Source organism: Malurus melanocephalus, unplaced genomic scaffold (genome assembly GCF_030028575.1).
Source record: "Malurus melanocephalus ecotype Western Australia unplaced genomic scaffold, MMel_1.1 scaffold_60, whole genome shotgun sequence".
NCBI classification, from domain to species: Eukaryota; Metazoa; Chordata; class Aves; order Passeriformes; family Maluridae; genus Malurus; species Malurus melanocephalus.
Window position 1 is genome coordinate 2,662,683 of NW_026623292.1, and position 18,015 is coordinate 2,680,697.

An 18,015-nucleotide genomic window follows, 5' to 3' on the forward strand; every position below is an offset into this window, starting at 1 on the left:
TTTTCCATGAGGGGATCTATTCAGATTAGTACTTGCAAGCAATGCTAGGATGGCAGATAAGATAGCCTTTTGGAAGTTATTTCTAGCCCTGTTTTCTATGTGTTTTGGTTTTTTTTTCTTTTTGGCTTACATCTCAGCACATTCATTGGGAGCCAACTACTTTCATGAGATATAAAAGCCCCCCACCCGGCAGTGTCTGGAATGTTTTCATATTTTACAGGAAATCATTACTTCAATCTCTATRGCATAAATGTTAATTTCTAATTTTTGTTGTCAGAATATGCCATGATTTCTCAATCAAGATAACTGTGCAAGTAATAAATATTCTTGTATGATAGCACTATCTCATTGAAGTGTAGTTCTTCCTTTACAATGCAAGGTGTGACAGTATTAGCTTATTTGTACAATGGTATATTCCTCTATTGATTGTCTACTTCATAGGTGTTACATCCTCAGAATTTAGAAGAAAAAAAAGACTATTCATTACAGTGGGCTCACATCAATATTGAGAGAACTACTGGGTTTCATTTAACAGAATTGTTAATGTGTTGATGGACCTTGCAGTATGAATATGAAGTAGAAGGCTGGCAGCATGGGAGACCCTCAGCTGATGCAAGAGAGGACTAMTTCTTGCTGTCTTTGTGTTTGAATACTATATGGCTGTTTATACTTGAAAATTATCAAAGGGGATGCTTCATATGTTAGAGTTGCCATTCCAGTAAATTTCTGAGAGTAAATATGGTCTGAATCTGTATTAGGTGCAATGGTATTAACAAGTTTTAGTTCTTTTTCACTACTATTAATGCAATTCCTTGATGGTGCTAAATTTCCTATGTTTTGTTTGACATGTCAGCAGCATGTTTAAGTGATCCCAGAAGTAAGACCAGTGATATCTGAATTGAATGGGAGTTTTTTGCTATTACTGTCACAAATAGTGGTCCATGACTGCATTGGTAAATCTGAGAGGTGCAAGAATAGGCAAGGCTAAGAAAAGCTTTTCATAATTAGTAAGCAAGAAGTTGGGAGTGCAAACTTGCTCTGTTTGGGAATATTAATTGGAAATGTACTTATTTTTTTAAAGTTAGTGTAGTCTTCAGAACAAATTTATAAATGCTTATTACCTTGAATTCAGGAATAATTTCTTTTTTTAAAATTGTCAAATGTGGTTGCAAGACAAGCGGTAAGTGTACCACTGSTCTTTTGAGTGTACTATTTCCCATGTAAAAATACGGCCGTTAAACTGAAACCGTATCTTGCACATACTGATCTCTCTATTCTTCCCATTATTGCCTGCTGGCGGTGCAGAATACGGAGTGGTATATTGTGTGTGTGTGTATATATATATAAAAGTGCTATCTTAGAWAAGATACTTTATTTTAATTTAGGGCAACATGAAGTTAAATGTATTCTAGCCTATTGCTCTATGAATGTTATTTTCTTCTGCCCCTCCATGTCATGCTAGCTCATATATGTGTTCACCCAGATTCAGAATTAGTCATCCTACATCTGTTCCAAGAGTCATAAATTCATTTCTTTTGTTAACGCTACATGCAGGGCCAGTAAACTAGTATTTCAAGCAAATAGTGCAAGTATTTGCGTATTTTCATATGTAGTGTGTAGATACGGATATCTGAGGGTTAATTCCTAAGTATTTTTGGTAGAATTATTAGTTTCATGAAGAATGTTTTCCTGTGATTTTACCATTACCATTATGTCTGCCTTCTTCAAGAGCTTTGGAACTTGTTGACCAAGTTCAGCCGTGTTTGATAGAAAGACATAACTTCTTTCTAACTTCCCAATAAACAATTTGAAAATTAGCAGATAAATAAAGGAGACATTAGAAATGTTGGCAGTGATGGAGGTTTAGGGACAGCTTGGACAACCAGGTGGAATGGCTTTCAGCAGCCCACATATACCAACTTGCACATTTTTGTGAACCAATTGTAGCCCGTGCTCCTTTGTGCCTGGTTAGTTGGAGAGATGGGTCTGTGGAAGCTGCAAGTATTTTGCAGATCTGGTGTAGGCACAGGAGGGAGAAAGCAGTGACTGGTATGTGGGGAAATAAGACTTAAGGAAAACTTAGAGTATGTTGAACTCTCGCAATAAATACTTTTGCTGGGGCTGAAGGAAGACATCAGCATGTTAGAGGGATGTGAGGAATATAAAGCAAAACAAAAATCCATGATTTATTATTTGCATTTCTCACAGAGATTTTAAAAGCATAATTGCTGTTGTCTCCCCTTGGTATGCTACTTAGTTTTATTCTTATATTTGTTGTGGTTTGTTGGTTTGGTTGGGAGATTTTGTTTTTACTAATCTGCTGTGGCTAAGGAACAGAATTAAAGAAAATTACCCCTCCTACTCTTAGTGTCAGAGGATGTGGATATGGAAATATATAGTTATATGAAAATTCTTCTAAATATTTGGCTTGGTATTTTGAAATGTCATGAGTAATTGGCACCAAAGAAGAAGCACCAAATTGAAGTAACAGATGCTTGAAGGGCTTTTCATTTTGTGTAGCAACTAATTTCTTACTACAAAACCTAAATTTTAAATAAAAATTTAAACCACATGGCTTAAYCAAGTAGCTGTTACAGCAAGTTACCAAGTCTTCCACCAGGGTGCAGTCTTTTCTAAGGATTTCAAGCATCTTCAGTTAACTATCTGCGTTCTGAGTGTAAATAGTATTTTTCTGTTGCAGCTATTACAGGGACACAGTTAACTTTTATTTTTCAGTGTGCATTTGTCTCTTCAATAGTGTTGCCTCAGTATGTTTAACACCTGAGACAAAATTAGGTAAGGTGAGTTAAATGATAAAAATGTACAATCATCAGATTCCAATTAGAAAAAAACGCGGGTCTTTCTCGCTTTTTAAAAAAGTTCTCTGGAATGAAATACCTTCCCCTACTTTTTCTCATTCACTAAATAAATTCACTGTCGCTTTGTGCCAGTAGCTAGATTAAAGCAACAGTACCATAGGATYGACCTTTTTGTGTATGAGTTAATAGGGTGTTAGCATCAAAGGCTAATTGTATTTAAATTCTTTACACATCTGAAGGACAAGCCAAAATACAGCTGTCCAGCTGACAGAATGCTTTTAATTGTGGGTATGMGTTGCAAGTTATAGGACTAAACCTGATCCATTTGCCATGTCTGCAGTGAAAATAAGTTGTTATGTTGGTCTTGTTTAGATACATATTAGGCAATTGTCACCTTATTACTGTCATCCTAATTTTTTTCCCTGGGAGTTGTAGTCATTCTGTGCACTATTCAAGGTCATAGAAAAATTATCGTAATTGTACTTGCTTGTGAAGATTGTTGGCAGCAACTGCTGTAACCAAAGATTGTTGATCAATTGATTAGATATTTTGTTACTATTTAGATACTTCTATTGTGACTTGTTAAGGGAATGATGTTTGGTACAGGTTAGACTTACAATATCCCAGGCCTCTCCAGTTTTCGTTTGGGAGAAAAACCAGTGTATTGTCAAGGGTATTTCTAGTGTATTGTCAAGGGTATTTCTGTGTTTTAGTGTCCCATCTGTTGTTTTAAATGTGTCGTGCTTTTGGCTACTGGATATTATTGCTCATATAAAGAAGTGCTTTAATTTGTAGTTTTGAGTGCACAGTTCTGTTTTCAGCACTTACAATTGGAGTCTTTGAAATAATGCTTGTACCCAGCATATCATAYCACTAAGGATTTTCAGTACTGCTTGAAAACCAGTTCTATCATTGACAGCATGATGAGAGGGCGTAGTAGAATTTTCTAGGTAAGTAATTTTTCATGCTTAATTTGAAGATATATTGTAGATAATTAAGAGTAAAATMACACTCTTATCTAGGAGAGAGTTGCACAAATCAGCTCAAGTAATCTAATGGATTGCTGGTGGTGGAAAAATAAGCTACGTCTTCTTTCTGTGCATAGCTGTGAACTCCCACCAGTTGTTTTTTCACTGGCTTTGGCATTTGTTTTTACACCACCCCACCTCCTGACCCCCAAAATTTGATGTTTRTTAATGTGGGGAAAAAAATGGGTCCAAGAAGGAAAGAAAAGGCACGGTATTGCTAGAGTTTTCTGGGAGTGTGGTTGGTTTGCTATACAAAATAATATACCAGTAGTAGGATGGTATAGCACATCTGGGAGTGTGGGTGAAAGATGGCAGTGGTCTGTTAGGCTGGACAGTCTGGGAAGTGTAACTCACTGTAACATGAGCTGCTCTTCTGGGACACCATAATGTGATGTAACTTCTGGCTCTTACAGTCACATCCTCCTCTGTGCCAGCTTCAGTGCCCTTCTGACCCCAAGCTCAGCTGCTTCAGTCACTGTACTGGGAAGAAATCTCTCTCTATGCAYGTTCACGTGTAATTCTGCTCATGTATACACACCTATGCACTTTTAAAAAAATCGTTTTCTGCCACTATGGTGTGTGGAAAGAGCTTGGCACAGGGTCAGATGGACACCAGAGGGAGCGGTAATGCTTTGCCAGGGGAAAGTATCAGTATAGCAGCAGTTAGATTCTGCTTCCTTTGTTATCAGCCACATTTTTCAGTCTTGGCAAGTTTAAAAAAAAAAGTGAGGGGGGAAAAAATGCTGGTCTTCCATGCCGATTTCTGCACACAGACTTTTTATTTATGCTTGAGCTCCAGAGATGATCAAGATTATGGTTGTGGGCATTTTGCATTTTTGTAAATATAGTACATGACAAGCTTTAACAATTACTAATGTCTTAAATACCTTTTCATTAGGGAGAATACTGCTTTTCTGACTTTTAGTAATAAATGAACCAAGGTAACACTATATTGAAGATAAAACTGTGGGATTTATTTGTTTTTTTTTTTAAAGACTAGTTAATAAATTGAGTTACAGCTTTAGTTTAATTCTGTCTGCTAATTTGTGTGATGGATATTGTTTCCTAGTCTGTGATAAGGTKTTTGGTTTGGTTTGGTTTTAATTAAAGAAGCCAAACTATGTATGGGATGTTTCTTAAAATAGTGAGACATTAGAAAACCTGGTTAAAGGTTTCCATGTCATAAAGGAAAGCCTGAGGTCTAAATCCTTTACTTGAATCCAAATAAAGTATTTTTAGAGCAGATTAAAGATGAGATGTAACTAATTTACTTCTATTCAAATAATATTTAAATTTCTGCCATCTTTCAGTTGTGTGTTTGCTGGTTGTAATGTAATAAAACAGTTAAAGTGATCCTTATAAGACCACAAGAAGTGTGATGGTCAATGGGGAAAAACACATGGCTATAAATTTATTTTTTTTAAGTATCATCCATTCAGTGAATCTATTATTGTGGCAGTGGCAATAAAAAACAAAGTAGTTAAAGCCAAAAGCAATTTTCCATCCCTCAGTAACAACCATAGCCASTGTAAGCTTGTGTCACCTAATGTTATTTGACAAAGTTAAGGGTGAAATCTAGACTGGAACCGTAATCATGCTTATTATAAGCTGGATGGCTTGTCTCCTTATTCCTCCCTCTTGCCAGGGCAATAGTCCATGGTGAATTGCTTCGTAGGCTGCTAGTGCAACTCTTTGTATAGATTTGCAGACACAAGGTGGAAAATATAAGCTCCTACTCTGCCCCCACCGGGATTTGTCAATACAGAAGRAGGTCTGTGCCGAATTAGCTCATGCTTTGCCTCCACATCTCTGTAGTTTAATTACTGTGTGGGCAGCCTGTCTGATTGGATGAAGATGGTGACTGCAGCAGGGGTATGGCCATCTCTGCAGGGCCATGGCACCTTCTGTTTGGAAAAACCTCTGGCTCAAGGAAGGAACTTCGTAAGAAACTACAGCTGTATATATTGTAGGTGATGGAGCTGGAAGAGGCAWGCTGCACTCTCTATGCAGTTGATATTTCTCAAATTAGTTTTATGCTCATTCAGATAATTTTTAAAGTTATACATARTCCACAAGGTCACATAAGAAATGTGCGGTGTAACACATGTAATCTGCATAAATCCAAACTGCACAGTGTTCGAATGAGAACTGTCAAGGCCTGTTCTGAGCCGATAGTGGAGGCTATTGGTTTGGCAACCACATAGTAATAGAAATCATCTGGCTCAAGCTGTTACTGTTATGAGGTATTGTGTTACATTTGTCCCACTTTCCAAATGGTGATGTCAGATGTGCATATAAATAAGCTCTTGAGCCATCTAACTGTTTTCAGGTAAAATTGTCTCTGCTTCCTTGAATACACAGCTGACAGCATCAGTGACTCATGAGCTGATTCAGAGGTGCATCAGATGCCATCATTTGAGAACAGCCACATTTGTCAGCAGGGAGGGCCAAGCAGCTGGTGGTGATGGCTTCAGTGGTCTGATTTTTGTCCGCAACTACAAGTCTGTCAGCACCTTAAGTTAGTTTGCTCAGCCTAAGGATAAAGTGCAATGTGCCTAACATTGTAGTACACTTCGATGCYTCCTAAACGTTGCCGTTTAAAACCCTAATTAAGAAAAGGCTAATATGGTTGTAGTGTCGACAAATCTGAAATTGATTTCTAAAATGGGAATGTTATWGTTATGGTACAGGTAGTTCCTGTTTATTCCATGGATTTCTAGGGATAGTCACCTGGTAGTAAAAAGAAGTTTGTTGCTTTGGAGAAATGYGGATGATACTGAAATTACATCTTCAGTTTATCTTCATGGTGGGGACTGAATTCCATGGCATGCTTGTAATTAAACTTTTTATGGAATTCAAGTTGTTTCATACCTTTCCTTTCCTGAAGGGGCTAATTAGCTAGCCATAGTCCCTTRTTACTAGATTAACCACAGCCTATTAGTCACAGGCTTTTTTTTATCCTRCCCAGTGTGAGGTCAAATAAATTTGAAGCACTCTTGTAATTGCATTTAACTGTATGTTGCAATAGCATACCATATTTTGCATCCTTTTTTCATTTCTAGTCAGAAGTTTTGTGCTACTTTTCACATGACTCTCTCACAAAATTAAAGTTGTTTCACTGATGTCTTCATAAAATAACAACTGAAATTTGCCTCTCTGTTGTTCACTGTTTGTTTTTTTAAATGGGTATCAGTATTTCATACTATTACATCATTTTGATGTATACATTGCTAAAAATAAAATGGCTGCAGTTTTAGGCCTCTTCACGTACTGTTTCACACTGCTCATGCTCATCCTATAGGCAGCAACAGTGCAGGAAATCACTGCTATAACAGGGTTTTTTGTTGCATCATGAAGTTACTGAAGTTGTCTTTATTCACTTCATAATTTTGGTCTGCAGTTGCAAACCTGAAATTATGTATTTTCACTGTCGTTATAGTTAAAACTTCTACATTATTTTACTATAAAAACATCTCAAGAACAATACAAGCTTGAAATTACAGACAAGAAGCTGAAAAAAGGTTTTCATAAATCATTTTGCCCTCCTCCTGTCTTTTCTGGGGCAGGAGGAAGTATAGAAGGAATATCCTGGCAGATGTGTTGTTTCCTAGTAACTGTTTTAAACAACTGGGAAGTTTCCTAGCTTGATCACATTCACTGTGCAAATTCTTATGATGCCATGTGGCAGAAGACTGTGCTGGAGGAATGCAGGACTGRGCAGAAATCCTGAGGAAAGATGCTTACAAGGATGCTGGTGCTGAAAAAGTACTTGTAAAGCTATATGCCTTTGATTTTACAAAATTTAATAGTCTAGWAGGGCATGAGATTTGATAAAAGCTACTTGGAATCATTGTAAACTTCACTTTTTGCCATCAGTCTTTTTAGTAGCTTTTCAAATGTGAAAAGATTTGGAGGTTCATTTGATGAGACATTTTTATCATGTAGATTTATGTTGAGTAAACTACTTCAGTTGAGCAGTATGTAGCTCTTTTAGGYCGTATCTACATTGCTTCATATTAAAGTCGTCTTTTTAAAGATTTCACTGAAAAGCAGAATCACCTATACAAAACTGGCTGTCCTATGGCAAAGCATGGTTTTAATTTTACTGCTTGTTTATTCTTTTCATTTTCTTTTACCTCTCTTCACAGTTTTTATAGTGAAATGGAACTCGTTCTTAATATATAGAGGGCAGTCATTAACAGGGCTGGGGAAGGAAGCYGGGAATGTGGTGATCACCTTCACTGGACTATTCTGTTATGCTGTAATAGTAACTTTTTGCTGGGAGTGAAAAATCAGCAGGCTTCTCCTCCAGCCTTTTCTCTATCATTTGTTGTAATTTATAATCTTCTCTTGTTTTCCTTGAAAGTAAATGTTATTTCACTTTCTCCTTCATCTCCTCTCAATCTGTACCATACAAAAATCTTCTTCCGTGAAGGGTCAGCTGTTGCTGAGGCATACAGGAGCTTTGACAGCCACTGTGGCTTCCCTTCCCTGCCACTGTAAATGCTGCCATCGGCTTCTTCCCAAAGCCTTCCTTGTCCTCTGTTTTTTGGCTGGCATGTGCTTTGTCCATCTGTAGGATCTGATTTGCTGTATTTTTAAAATTTGTTTTCTGACTTCAGGAAATTTCAGTTTTATTTGTTTTCTTGATGTTTTTCCCCCCTTGTTTTAAGCCTAGTGCACTAGAGAGTGTGTAATTCATCCATTCTCCACTTTAGCTCCTAATCAGTGTCCTTCTTCCACAGTACTGCTTAACAGTCTTAAATCCCTCCAATTTCTTTTTCCTCTGTTCAAATTCTATTTGTGTCTTCCTATAGCCTGACAAAGTACTTGTGAGAATATGTTGATAGGATATTACTTGATACATACAGTTCTAAAGGTACTTATATTTTCTTTTTAAAAGCAATCTCTTTCCTGTAATGGCCACAGTATGTTGTTGTTTTTTTGTTGTTGTTGTTTTTTTTTTTTTAAATTGTGCATTTGTTATAAAAACTAGCTGCCCAGAAATGTAGTTAATTGCTTGTTTATCTTGCATAAGTTTGTTGTAATTCATCTGGTATGCTCCTCCTCCCAGGAGCCTAAAACTTAAAAAAATATTTAATAATACTTTCCATATCTTTCCCAAAGGAAGCTAGCCATAAGAAATATTCAGATTACTTGAGGCATGARTTAGAGCCTCTGGTCCATTTAAAAAGAAAACCTAAACAAAACACCCCCCCAAACTCCCAAACAAACTCAATTGCATATTTGGTGGTGAAGACAGAGGGCAACTTGCCCAAGTGATGCAAAAACTGGATATGGGCGCCATTCCATATCTGTATTGGTCAAGCTCAATGCAGCACAGCTTGTGTAAGACATGGATTTGAGACTGTTAAGAAAAATGACTGTTAAACTACTTTGGAATCTGACATCAGCAGTTCAGTGTGTTCTGAATCACCATTGTCTCTCATCATCTGGCAGGTRCTCCTCTTCTACAGCTTGCTATCTTGAGGAATCTTGTAAATACGTTTTTGATGACATCAGCCACTTCATTTCAAGTGTTAGATAACTTCATAAAACAATAGCTAACAAATTATAACTGAACTGTTCACTGATTATCTTAAGGTCATTCTTAAAGTGTTTTATGTGGTTTGTTCCTTGTGTCATGGTCTTTCCAGGGGATTGGGTGTTGTCATTGGCTTAATGCTTTTTATGCTACTTAAGGATTTAGTCTTTTCCCCATCTGTTGCAAAGCATGGCTGTTACATGTGAGCAGAAAATACTGAAGATTTATTTTTAATTTCTTGTTTGAAATTTATTTATGAGGAGGTTTTTGTGGAAATGCTCTTTTGTGGAAATGTGTTCTGCCTCTTGGTAGAAGATTTCACTGGTCTGAAGAAGAATCTTCAAATGTRTCCAGAGTTTATGTGACACTGAGGTAGACTGGTTTCAGAATATTGAGTACTTAAAGGAAGGGACCAGCACCATGTGCTAGTCTTAGCTGGAAACTTAGGCATCTTTTTCTGTGCAAGTACACTGTTGTGAATTTATAGCTATGTTTTCAAAAACCTGGTTGTTTTAACCAGTTGTTACACACTGTAGAAAAAAAGAGTGTAGGAGTGTAGGAAAAGAGTGTAGGAAATGTAAGTAGCCAATCCAGTTATTATATGCTGTAATAATGCAGAATCGTAGAATTCTTTGAGTTTTAGGATCATATAGTCCACAGCGTGCACACACCCCCTTGCCATGATCAGGGACACCTATCCTTAGATCAAGTTGCTCAAAGCCAAGCTGATGGAAGCCTTTAGAACTATTCACACTGTACATGCAATGTAGAAGGCTCTGAGGTAAGAAACAATAACATCTGGATGATTATTTAGGAAAACGTTGGTTTACTTGCCTACATATTGCTTAATATGCGACTTTGTTGCTTATTGTAATGAGCTTTYTTCAGTCTTAAAAGTCCCTACCCTGTGTCTCGTGAAAAAGTACACAATGTTAATTGCAGAGCACTTTTCTTCCCACAAGTTATTTCCATTCAAAATACTAGAAATACAATAAGTCTTACTGGGTTTACACAGGATTTGAAAAGGCTGGTCAATCCACAGTGGAGGATCAGGTTTTATCTCCTTTAAACCCCAGACCACCAGCAGGGACTATATATACTCCAGGCATTCTCTGATACTTAATACCTGAATACTGTTGATACTAAGGTGGTTTTTTTAGCCTTCCTATAAAAGAATATTTTCTCTTCCAGTATGCTTAACACAATTTTAGTATCTGTATCTCAGTTTTATATAAGATTAGAGTTTGAGTGGTTTTACTACGTATTTCACAACAGCATTCTCATTGAATAATTTGTTAGATTTGTAATTTGTTAGAAGTAGATCTGTTGGTTTATTGTTTCCATTCTAATGCTCCAAAATTCTCTTCCTTCTGCCTTTAAAGCAATTTGCAGTGATTATCTTCAGTGACTGAGATGGATATTTTCCAACAGGAAATATGATCTTTGGGCTTTAGCTGTATTCATCATGCCTATTTGTTGTCTTTCTGTTTTCTTTGTATATGTTCTAATGGCTTTACATTACAGTTATAAAAAGCAAAAAGAAAATGCCTATAAATTCTTCATGATTATTATGTMGTTTGTAATTCTAAAATATTTTCTGAAGGAGCGACACTTCATCTGTTGTTCTGCTTTCCTCATGCTTTATCAGAATTAGTGTTAAGCCAGAGGCCATCTGTGTAGCATTCAGTGATTCTCTGGCTATATCTCTGTTAGTGAATTACGCGTGCCTGAGGCTAATTGACATAACATGGCTCATGTCCATAGTCCTAGCCCTAAAACAGGGTAGTTATATCTAAAGATACTTCTGGGAACGGTCCCCTTAACTAAGGGTAACTTTCTGAACCGTGCCTTTAAATTGCTTGAAAGAATGCTAATTGACCTGCACAGAAGTTGTTTCCAGCACACTTTTCTAATAATTTAATGGTACAGGCAGTTCATTTCCATATGCAGGAATGCTCACAGCACTGTTGATTTTACTGCTATAGATGTGTCGCCTCTACAGCTTTAGACAGATAAATCAATATTGTTCCTCTTTGTCATCATTTCTAAATTTGTACTTGGCTGCATTCTCAGAATGCACTGGGATACTTTAAACCATATAACTGCATATTTTAGGGGATCAAAACATGTAAAATTAATCATTATTATTACTTTACTTTCAGTCTGGGTAGGTTTGTATTTGTTCAAAGCATACAGATATTTTTATATGAAGGTCCAATTGCATTCCTTTTTACAAGCTGATTTCTGGTAAGATTTTGAGACAGAGAAAGTACTCACTCCCAAGGCAGCTTTTTTCTCTCCAATTGAACCTTAAAGAATTTATGTTCYTATTATGTAGGATCATTTTGATAAGATTTTTTTATTTAATTCTTTTTTTTTTTCATAAATATTTGATCTGGTAGAGTGTTTAAGAATTAATTAATGTTCATATTTTTGTTTGATTTACCGCATAAATAAGGACATGTGAACTAGTACATATACTTTGATTATGTAGTCAGAGTGTGGAATAAAGTTTGGCAGAGAAATTGTAAATAAATTTAATTGCAGGAAAAGACTGATTTCTAAGATGAAGGCAGAAAAGTGCAACTGTTCAAGTTGCCAGACCTGTGCAGGAAGTAATGATAAAATCACAGATAGCTATGTGAGGTGAAAAAATGGCACGGCAATACGTTTTTAATAAATATTTATAGAATTTAAGAAACAGACTACAAGCATTAGGAAGCTGTAAATKCTATCTTTTAATTCTGTGTTTTATGGTTTTGGGATTTTTTTAGTAACTGTGAATAAGACTGACAAAAAGTATTGTGGAAATGTTTACTATGGTGCCTAGAGCAATTGTCAAAATCTAGAAAAGCTATTTCTAGGCTGCTGTTTTCATGGTATTTAAATCTACAATTATTGTGGTCTTGTGTAATATCCTTCTAATTACCAGGATTGGTAATTGCTARGGGAACCTATTGGCCTTCTTGTGAAGGTACTGCCACAATGTAGCAAAGATCATGGTTTCATAATAGGCCACGGAGAAAGGGCTATTTTCCAAAAATTAAGATAGTACTTTCACTGTGTGTAGTCTGGACCTTGATACCTCGTTCTAGAAACAACTGACATGTTTTTTGTCAGTGGTGTTTGATTAATATCCATAAGCAACATTTCTGTTCGCATAGCTATAATGAAAAACACAATTATGAGGTGTTACATATTTTTAATTTTTTTTAAGTCCAAAGAGTATTTTTGTCTTGTTATTGCAGTCTGAAAAGTGTTAGTATTCTTGAATTTCAGAAATGCGCAAGGTAAGTATTTGCAGTTGAAAAGAAGTATGCAAGTTTTTGCAGATGAGACAGATTCCAGTTTAGCAAAGTGTTTTGAGTGAGTGTATAACTGTAATTGTATGTGGTGTGCAACCATTGACATGTTGTGGTATTTGGTAGATTATGCCTTTATAGGATAAATTTATTCAGCCTAGTCAAGGCAAGTGGCTATTACCATATGTGATAATAGTGAGCTGTGCTATTGTACTGTTTGGAGAAAAATGCAAAGAACTGGGAATTCTTGATGTTATAAATTCTTTTCAGGGCATTACTGTTGGGTAAATAACTTTTGTGTAATGCTTAGCAGGCACAAAATTAAAGAATTTACCCCTACACATAAAACCCCCTACTCAGGTTTCTTTAAAAAAAGAATGAAGWGCTTGGAAGTTTGAAAGTAAACTGTTCTTGTGAAAAAATACTAGCTCTTTCTATTTACATATTTGATAATGGAATTGTGCACTGAAAAAGCCCAGGGAATCACTTTTACACTTCCTTGATTGTATGTACTACAAGGCCASTTTGCATCCTGAATTTGGGAAAAAAACTAAGAATGAATTGCCGTAGAAATTTTCTCTTTAGTGAGAACAGCTCTTCAGTCTGTGCTCTGATAGATTGTTGTGTTGCTCTAAGAAGTGTTTCTTTCTCCACTTTCTTTGGTGCTACCTGAACACAAAAATTAAAGAAAAAAATGGCCAAAGTCTTTCTCCAATTTAAATTTCATAGAGATTAAATAATAAGAGAATGGACAAATGAAGCTATACTTGCTTATAATGTATGTAGTTTTCKTCACAGAGTTAATGAAATATATGTAGGTTACTTATATAGACCAATTTAACAGCTGTTCATGTTCGCCATTCTGAAAGCTACACAACTTCATACACAATATATATTAAATTTGTACCTGTATATTTGCATTAAAATATCTTCATATTTGTAGTTTGTCTCAGGAAATACTTTTAGAATACAGCTCGTCATTAATCTCTGGTGTTCAAAGTCTATAATGTGTTCAAYGTGCTTTTGCTTGATTCTAATCTTGGAAGTAACTAATAGATTTTTAGCTTTGATATTTGACAAAATATAAGCCACTTATATTTTATCTTACAGAAAGCCCCCATCTTTAAAACATGCTCTAAGTTACCACGTTGTGTAGATATAACTTTGTGTTCTGATTTTTGTTTAGAGTAAGTGTGTCATATATATTTATACATCTGTTATAAAATATTTTCTTGTTAAATAATACACTTATTGGGTAAATACATCTGTTGCTGGCAAAACACCACCCAGTCCTAGGATATGTTTGTGAAAGAATCCACATAAACGAATTATTTTTATTTTAGTATTTAGTGATACTTCACTTAGTGACCTAAATAGTGTTCACTGAATGCAAGATTTTGCRTTCTGTGCAGACTCTGTTTTACAAGGCACGCTTTTCATAACTAATGCTGTGTCAGAAGCTGTATTTAGTTGAAAATTTTGTTATTACTGTGTCACAATACATATTACAGTGTAGAGACATTAATTTGTATTGCTACCAGCTTTGCAGTGCTTACAGGAACACTTGAAATTATTGTAGTGGCTTTCATAATATCTTGGTATTTGGGATTTTGATGGTGGTCTGGAATAAGGTGGCTGGTGTGGATGATAGTATGCTGTGCCTGTGCTATGAGCACACCACACAGTGCTTAGTTAAAATTWCCTACATGTGCCTACAGAGGCTCCTAACATGTGGTAGCATTTCTATTAGTGCATCTTTCCCATTCAGATGCTCTTGTGTTCAGGAGCTGTGGGGAAATCTAGGTGGTACTGTAGATTATTTCTCAAAATAGAGAAACTCTGGGATTTTTCAAGCATTTGTGAGAATGTTATGGAGATAATAACAAATCTAGAGGGTTCCGATATTTTGCCTGAAGAGCTGAACTCAGACTGCAGTTATACGTGAGACTTGATGAGCTGTCATCCTAGATGGAAACAGAGTGACTATAGTATWAGTAAGAGGAATACGTCTGGGAATTGCCTTTGTTGAAAATATAAAGACTGGAGAATTAATACTGTTAGTAATTGCACAGCTCAGATATTCCTGGATGTGAAGCCCATCAGATCTGATGAAGCAGTCACTGAAGCAGTAAGAGAGGATTTGAATTGTTTTTGGCAGGCAGTGAGAATGCAGTAGAAGAGTTAGTCTTGTAAARTAAGTTTGGACCACAGATGTGGATCAGAAGTAGATTCTGTTTAAATAAAATCAATAAATAAATGAAGACAAGCTTATATAGCAGTGTATTTATCTAGAATTTGTTGGAGTTCCTGGTAGTGCGGTTTCTTCAGATGCTGATGTCATCCTCCAGCCAACTCAGTCTTTTGAAACTGTACTCCAGCACAAGCACTTCAGTTGGCCTTCATATATCTTTTATTATTTCCCTTCTTAGCTGGGGCATTATTAGTATGAAAACATAAAATAGTGTTTTAATTTATTTTCTCTTGGTGTTCCTATAGATATTGAGAAAGTATTTTCATTGACTTGAATGATTAAATTTTTTTCTTGGAAGCATTGAAGCTTTTTCTTCTTGTAATGTCTAGCAAAGTGAAACTTGCAAGGTTGCTGATGCTCATAACTTTTACACTTCTTCCAACAAAGATTAACAAAGATTGCCTTAAAAAGATTCAGAACTTCATGAAGGCATATATTTGGGTTTCCTCTGTTTGTAAAGGTCTCTTGGTAGGATAAGAATTTTTTAACCAAATTTTGAGCGAATTACAAATTGGACCGTCTCTCCTATAGTGTCTTTTGTTACAAAATGTGTTACATAAGGTTAACACATTTAAAAAACATTTAAAGCAATTGTAGTTTAAAAAACATTTTAAAAACATTTAAATGCAATTGTTGTGTATAAAGGGCTTGGGCTGGTTAATCTGCACAGAGCCTTCRGGGTTTTTTCACAATTCTCCTAAATCTGAGTTTGCTCACAATTCTCCTAAAGTGTGACAGAATCTTGTCAGGGTGGAGGCTGGAAGGTAGAACCCCTAGTACAATGTGTATGGTCTGATGGGCCCACGTGGGAGCTCACTCCAAACAGGCCAGCTCTGGCTGGGGGGGCAGTATCCTACACACACATCATGGAACACTCTGCCAGGTGTTTSAAAAGCACAGCTATCGGAGTTTTGTACTCATCTGGCAAGCTGGCCAAGTACAGCATTAAAAGTTTTGATTTGCCAGTCTGTTCTGTTAGGTGGTCACAATAAACGAGAAATCAAACAAATAATGCTGAGAATTACGTGTGGAGTGTTTCCCTGGAAGCCTGATGTGACATAGTTTATTAGTTTCTTYATTWWTTATTTATTTATTTATTTATTATTTCAAAGCTATTAGTTTCTGAGTTAGACAAGGTGAACATAGAAAATACAAATGTTGAATTTGAAGGATTCAGCAGCAAGCATCAGTTCTGACAATAACTGGATTTAACTGTTGAATTGGAATTCATGGTGCCCTCAGRGCCAGGAAAAAAAACCAAAACACAACCTGAAAAAATTGCTGATGACCCTGGCAAAACACTCAAGTGTGAAATCAAGTTTAATTTTAATGGTGTATACTAWAAATTTGAGCAGAGCCTTGGAGCAGGTTGTTGTGTTTGCCATTTCCAGAAACTGCTTAGGATAACTCTTGGGACAAGAATTTAGTAAGTGAACATCTATGAGATGAGTAATTGAGTTGTACATTACTTGGGGCAGCTGCAGCAGCAGCTTTCTTAAGTTCTAAGTAGGAGTTTCATAGCTGTGTGGCACCAGTCTCCACAGTGTGTGCCAGCAGCAGCAGAGTCAAGYATAAATGCTTTGGCGCTGCTGAGAAACCGACTTCTATGGGATTAAAATGCTGCCTGCTATTAGGCTTTATAAATGGGTTGGATTTTCAAGTAACTCTATCAGACATAGATTCACGGTATAGGACTGCAATGGATTTTCAAATAAAGAAATCAAAATCTTTTTTAAGAGGTTGCAGCTTTTGATTGGCACCTAAAGTTCATGAGTTGTCATGAGTGCCTTAGTAATTTTGATCAGAGCAAGAGTCATGTCAAAGTAGGGGCAAAGAGAGACTTCACATAACAAGAGGGAACATAAACTGGAATATTCAGTAGTGTGAAATCCTTGTTACAGTAAAGATTTTGTCTCATGTTTATCTAGGATGTCGTTAATAGTACTGCAAAGAGGGAGAGGGAGTACGAGAAATGAGCAGGAATGGTGTGTCTGTCTTGCRTTATAATGGAAGGTGTTCAGGCAAACAGAAATGATGCAAGTTGTCGGTCCCCTACTARTAATGCTGGTAGGTAGTTTCAAGAAAGGTGAGGTGGGAGAGCTGTGGTAGAAATGGTACATGCTTGTTCTTCAGCTGAATACAAAGATGAGGAGTGAACTGATAGTTGTACTGTGGTAGTTCATGACTGCACATGTCACATTTTGTCAGACATTGGCTTAATATGTAATTGGCAAATTTACTGTGTCCTGGTATAGGGAGCCAAAATATCTACATGAGCCAGATGTTTTATACTGTTACATGAAACAGTTTCTAGTATACTTTAAGCCCATTCAAGGCAGCTGTTTATAGTAAATTCTACATGCCCTTAGATGTATCTAGTGTAGACTTAATTTTGTTAATATTTTTTCCCAAATATCTGAAAACAAGCCCGAAAATCACTGGGCTGAATAAAAATCTGTATTGTTACTAAATAAGTATTTTTAATGGACAAAAATATTACTCACCTGCATAGAACTTTTTTTCTCACAGACTTGAATGGAACAAAGTCACTTCTTGAAGTTCTGTCAGAGGAACAGAATGTGTAATATGTTAATTTGGTTTTCAAAGAGATACGATCTTTTGATTTCTAAATTGAGACATCCTTAAACTAATGAAGTTTTTAGAAAACATTGAAATCACTTGCCCTTCAAAAAGTAGCCAGCCTGCTCATGTCTGTCTCTGGTTGCACATGTGTTTTCCTATATTTCAGTCCCTATTATATCCTGCAGTTCTAGCTACTCACCAGAGGTGTGTGTTTTGTTGGTTTTGGGGAGTGGTGGTGTTTTTGTTTGAGGTGCATAACTTGTTAAAAATTATTTATTGTTCCATTTATATTATTTATTTTACTTATTTATTTTAAGTTAAACTTCTCAGAACAGAGGAGTGATCTGAGCTGAAAGGACAGGAGTGGCTGTAAATGGCCACTGGGYTTCATTGCATTTCAGTTTCTTGAATATTTTGGATCATGTGTGCATTGGGTAGCACCACAGTGTGCTGGGCTAACAGCGTGGAGTGCATTTCCATGTGTGTA

The 18,015-nt window shown here is 36.2% G+C and overlaps 1 protein-coding gene across 1 annotated transcript in view; it reads left to right on the plus strand.

The window, feature by feature from the left end:
* Positions 1 to 18,015, plus strand: part of ARID2 (AT-rich interaction domain 2) — a 93,361-nt gene that overhangs the window by 31,452 nt on the left and 43,894 nt on the right. The window lies entirely within an intron of this gene.